This window comes from Odontomachus brunneus, unplaced genomic scaffold (genome assembly GCF_010583005.1).
Source record: "Odontomachus brunneus isolate Ranch 3 - 2012 unplaced genomic scaffold, Obru_v1 Obru_scaffold_289, whole genome shotgun sequence".
In the NCBI taxonomy this organism is placed as follows: Eukaryota; Metazoa; Arthropoda; class Insecta; order Hymenoptera; family Formicidae; genus Odontomachus; species Odontomachus brunneus.
Genome location: NW_022639739.1, coordinates 174052 through 179892, shown reverse-complemented (window position 1 = coordinate 179892; position 5841 = coordinate 174052). Strand labels below are relative to the sequence as shown.

The window sequence follows — 5841 nt, the reverse complement described above, 5'->3', positions numbered from 1 at the left end:
CCATATTTCACTACTTTGACCCTTTATATCTTGGGAAATATTGACTTTTGGGACTTGGTGCAATGATAACTTTTTATCAGCATGGCGAAAACTATAACATAGTGAAATTTCAGCCAATTTGACCGAAAACCATTTTCCATAGGTTTTGTGCGAGGTCCTTTCACTTGAGTTATGATTTGTATCAAATTCATATGTACTTAAGCCATAAACATTTGATTGTAGTTTAACAATCTGTTTGGAGGTACAAAATCATTTTACAAGAGCACTTCTTTTAAAGATAAGGTAACTGTTCAAATTATGAGTCATTTAAAGTTAAAATAACTTTTATTCATTTTTATATAAAAGAGGTTATACAAAATTGGGGGTTTGGGAATCATTATTCAAACGAGAAAATGTTACATATTCTTATGTATTTTGAGTCGTAAAATTTGAAAATGACTATGAAAATTAAGGCATTAGCGGGAAGAATGTAGTAAATTAAGAAAAATGGGTAAAACGTAAAATCGTAAAAACTCCCGGACGTAATTTTTTACGTTTATTCTTACATTTTCTTGCGTTTTTTTTCTTGTTATTTTGAATTGCAGAATCTCGAATCAACTATCTGGATGTATTCAACATATGTACAGGGTATGCAAAAAAACTCGGCGAAATATCTTGAGAAATATAATTGTAGAAAAAAAATGTTTGAGACAAAAATTGTAGAGCTTAAAAGTAGGAATGTCCTGATTGTGCACGGACCCGATTGCACACCACCAGCCAGTGCTCTACTTTATTTAGTGAATTACTAAATCCAACTAGATTTAACCAATCATTATATTTTGTGTCCAATCGGGCTTTACTCTATTAAAAATATCTACTTACTCTCTTTATCAGTTTAACTTTCGGTTACGTCGCCAAGATTAGGCGAAGATTACCTTGATTTTTTTAATTGGGACCCCTTATTTTTTATTGCCGATATTTATTCAATATATTTTTGATAGTATATTAATGAATATACAGGACATATATTATTTTTATTATTATAATGATTTATAATAATAAAGCGCGCTTAATTGCACATAGGCATATGCAATACGAATCTTAACTTCATTGGCTGGATATCTTACTATAAAAACCTCGATAACATCGAAAGAACTGACATGGTGTGAATATAATTATAGCACTTTGAAAGAGTCTCAAGGACGACTATAAGAATACGTAATAAAAAATAAGGGACCATAGCAGGAGGAGAGTGTACTAGGTAGCGACGAGACACCGTGCGTTCGGGACCTACATATCTTTTCGTTCTAAAAAGAGAAAAATATCAAAAGCGCGGTTTGCTAGGTCGGAACTCGAACCCGGACTCTTTCGCTTGCCAGGCGACTGCTCTAAACCACTGAGCTACCTGACGCTCCACGTTCACGGTACTCTCGCCTCCATAGATAACACTTAGAGATGCCATTTGGAAGTGACATCTCCGGCGCGATCCCGAGCGCACGGCGACTACAGAAAGAAACATTGTTACTGTACCAAATGGTACAGCTGTCAGTCTCTCAAAGTAAAATATTGCTATCCTTTAAGATCCACCCATGGCTGCTGTCCATGTATGCCCGTCTCCACCGTTGCCCCTCTTCATCCGGTACAACTTATAGAAAAAGCCTCGGGATCGACACCAATTTTTTTGCAGCTCCCTTGGACACATTTCGCAACGCGCCGAAAGGAATTCCTATTAAAAAAATTCAAAGTGATCTTCACCTGATCTTGGCGACGTAACCGAAGGTTAAACTGATAAAGAGAGTAAAGGTGTTTTTAAGCCCTACAACTTTTGTCTTAAACTTTTTTTTCTACAACTATATTTCTCGAGGTATTTCCGAGCCGGAATTTTTTGCACACCCTGCACATATGTTGAGTATCTCCAAATAGTTGACTCGAGATTCTGCGATTCAAAATAACAAAAAAAATATAACGCAAGAAAACGTAAGAGTAAACGTAAAAAAATTACGTATAAGAGTTTTTCTAAGATTTCACGTTTTTTCTAATTTTTCTTAATTTTCCACATTTTCTTCGCTATAGTCCTAATTTTCATGGACATTTTAGAATTGTACAATTTAAAATACATAAGAATATGTAACATTTTCTCGTTTGAATAACAGTTCCCAAACCCTCAATTTTGTTGATTGAATACCAAAAGGAACTGTTAATACGAAACTTTTAAACAGTAAATATTATAGTTTTAAGACAAAATTATCAGAGTTTGAATTAATAAATTCTAAATTTAAAAATATTAATTAAAGAAATAATTAAAAACATTTATGCATAAGTCTTAATTATTAGTCAGCAAATTATTTTGCGCCCCTATATAATGAATTATACGATATTCAATTTTATATTAATAATATCCAAATTTACACATTGTTTCGGCATATGTATAATAATGATATATATAGCACAACATATTAACAGTCTCATAAATCTGAAGTCAATAAAGTAAATGATATATTTTAGATATTTTTATTAAATCATGTGAATATATAACTTTAGAACATAATTGTAAAATAACTAAAGAATTTACAAAATTATTTTCTATTTTATTATTATAATGTGTACTTTTTCTATCCAGATAGCACAGAGATAAACAGAAGTTCCTAGAGAATTAATTTTAAAGAATACATACAGAATTAGAAAAATGAATATCTAAAGAATTCATGAAGAAATAACCACAATAAGTTTGTCTTGAAGTATTCCTCAGAAGTTCATTGTAGCGAATACTTTGCAACTTAATTTCTAGAACACTCTGAGAATTTGTGAGAAATTACAAGTTTTTTGTTTGTTACAATTATTTCTTGTGGCTGCATGCAGCAGATACACATCATTTTCAGTGCTTTGTGTGTGTATTGTTATAACTTGCTTTGCAAATAAATGATATGATAAAAAGAAAGGTAAATTGAATCATGAGAATATAATTGAATTATGTTTATATTTTACAAAGTGCTATTTTATAACCTAAAAATGTGACTATTTTAATATAATTCTTTCTTTATTCTATATGATTCTTGTACAATTTTGGATTCCTTTCTTTTTTTATGTAGTGAAAAACTGGATGTATTTTAATTATTACAGTTAAAAAAGAACTGTTACTTATCAAACATTGACAAGCATTAACGTTACATCAATATTATGATTTTCCAGTTAACTGTGTAAGTGGTACATATAACATATGTTGTACGTAACAGTTATATTGTTGAGAATTATATTGATGTAATGTTACAACTAAGTTGGTGTTTATTGACTATCCTTCAAGCAAACACTATCAGTAACATAACATCAATGTTATAATTTCTTACTTAAGAATATAACTAACACGCATTATGTTACATTTATATTGATAAATAGGAAATTATAACATTGATATTATGTTTATGTTAGTCAGTGTTTACTGGGTTTGTATTTTTCTTTCTATGTATAAACATTATTCTTCTTGAATTCATAAAGTATACATCTATGTTTATAAAGTATACATCTATATGAATACTCTAAGGAGTTCTGAGGAACTCCAGTCATGATGCATGTCCTAAATCATTCTTATAGTATTCTTCTCAATGAATTCCTTATAATATTCTTCCACGAATTCCTAAAGAAGTACAATTCAAGAAAGGAGAAAACTTTTGGAACACTTAAAGAATTCATTGTGCTATCTGGGTATATGTTAATAAACCAAGTTGGATTCGAAATTAAACTCTATCCATAATTGGGACAGTTACCTGAAACAAATTTGTGCAGCTAAATAGAAGTTGTGAATCTTCTTTATCATTTTTTAGTCTTAAATCCATCGTTGCAGTGGTTTCATATGTTGTAAAATATACTGTTTACACAGTTGCTGATGGATATATTCATCAGAAAATGTTACATATAAATAAAAATAGCCTGCATTAATAGTCGTAACTTGAAACTTGTTCCTCAGACACTCAGATCTGAATTTAGAGCTAGATTTAAGTTTTTGTTATTTGAATCATATAAATGGCATTATAAATTTATAACCGCGATTTAACTAAAAACATATCTAAATTTAAATCTGAGTATTTTATTTAAGGTTAATTTCAAATAATAACTATTAATACAAATTCATGTCATGTTGACGTATGTATCGAAAAAAATACTCAAGAGAAATATTACGAGAATTGGGTTTACTAAGATTATATATATTTATATACACACGCATACATACACACACGCGTGTGTATGTGTGTGTGTATTAGCTATTTTTTAGGCCACTTAGATTATGTTATATACAATCCGCGGCAGAATTTGTTATTTGTATTTTTCTTTATTTTAGATAATGTATAACAAAAAACATTTAAAAATTTATATATGTAAGTGTATACATTGAAATACTGTGAAAGTATTGATTATACTGTGAAAGTATAATGTTACTTTTTTGAAAGTTTTATTATAATCAATAGCTTTGAATTCTGTCGCAAATTATAAATCCTCTAATATAGACTTAAAAGTATCGACAAAACGTGCATTTATGCAGGGAATTGCAAAACCAAGTTTCTGATTTATGTAATTTTTAAGAAATATTTTCTCTCCCCTTATAGAAATATACTAAGAATCATTGATAATTACTTATTTTCAGTATTAAAAATACTGGTTATAAGTAATTATCAATGATTCTTAGTATGATATTTCTATAAGGATCTTCCTCTGTCCTATCCCTCTTTTATTGTTTTTAACGATTTATTAAGACTGTACATGATACTTCTAATTTCTTCTTTATAGAACTTTGTATATCTTGTTTTAAACTTATTTCTCTAGACTGTCTGATAATTTGTAACAAAAACTTAATTTTTAATGACAATTATGTACGAGGATAGTTTAAAAAGTTCCGACTTTTCTATTTTAGAAAAAAAATACACTATCTACTTCTCGTTATCACTAAAATCAAACTAAATGTCCAAATGAAATATAATGTCATTATTGATACATACACATACACATAATATATACTATAAACGTAAGAATATGGACGGAGCGAATTGTCGCGAAGGTGAAGCCCAAAGGGTAAGGGGAATAATTGTATGTATTGTAATGGAGTTGATATACTAAGCGACGGTCGCTGTTTTTATATATAGAAAATTTGTATAATCAAATAGCGTAGTACAAAAAGGGCTATAATATGGCGATAATGACTTTTGTCCAGGTGGAGGCACTTCAGAGATATCAATGTCACCTTTTTATTGTCACCTTGTCACCTTGTTATTTTTTTAAGTAGAATCGATATTTTTTGTTTCCATCATATGATAGAAGAGTTCAAAACAAGTTCAAAACATATAACACAAGATCATTGAACAAGATTAAAAGTAAAAAAGCGATAAAAAGAAGTACGGATATAGCGTGCATGATTGACTGGTTTTTATTTTATTTTATTATTAGTTTGTCCTGAGAACTTGCTAAGATGAGAAATGCTAAGATGTCTTTCAACATTATTTATTTTTCATTGAAATAATACCATCTCAATGAAGATAGATACTTCAGGGAAAGAAAAATACTTTGAAGAACATCTTAATACGTTCACAGGATATCATAAACATATGAGCAGATTAATATCGATAGAGCAGTCCATCGTGCAAGATATATCCATTTAAAGTACAAGTTGATATGATCTTCTTTTATGAATAATGTCAACAAAACTGTTCTGCGTTTGTTTTCTTTTCTTTCCCTGAAGTATCTATCTTCATTGAGATGGTATTATTTCAATGAAAAATAAATAATGTTGAAAGACATCTTAGCATTTCTCATCTTAGCAAGTTCTCAGGACAAACTAATAATAAAATAAAATAAAAACCAGTCAATCATGCACGC

At 29.5% G+C, this 5841-nt stretch overlaps 1 long non-coding RNA gene across 1 annotated transcript in view; it reads left to right on the top strand.

Moving 5' to 3' along the window:
- Positions 1-3914, top strand: part of LOC116853219 — a 6688-nt gene extending 2774 nt beyond the window's left edge. Inside the window, exon 2 of the long non-coding RNA XR_004379932.1 lies at positions 1324-3914. This is a non-coding gene — a long non-coding RNA (uncharacterized LOC116853219). The remainder of the gene's footprint in view (positions 1-1323) is intronic.
- The last annotated feature ends 1927 nt before the right edge of the window (positions 3915-5841 follow it).